The following is a 202-nucleotide window of genomic DNA, read 5'->3' on the forward strand; positions in this document are numbered from 1 at the left end:
GCTGCACCACCATGCCTGGCTAATTTTTGTATTTTTTCTAGAGACGGGTTTTCACCATGTTGACTAGGCTGGTCTTGAACTCCTGGCCTCAAGTAATCTGCCTGCCTTGGTCTCCCAGAGTGCTAGGATGACAGGCGTGAGCCACTGTGCCTGGTTAATGTATTATTTCCTTTTTTTTTTTTTTTTTTTTGAGACGGAGTTT

This window comes from Cebus imitator, unplaced genomic scaffold (genome assembly GCF_001604975.1).
Source record: "Cebus imitator isolate Cc_AM_T3 unplaced genomic scaffold, Cebus_imitator-1.0 Scaffold123, whole genome shotgun sequence".
Taxonomy (NCBI): domain Eukaryota; kingdom Metazoa; phylum Chordata; class Mammalia; order Primates; family Cebidae; genus Cebus; species Cebus imitator.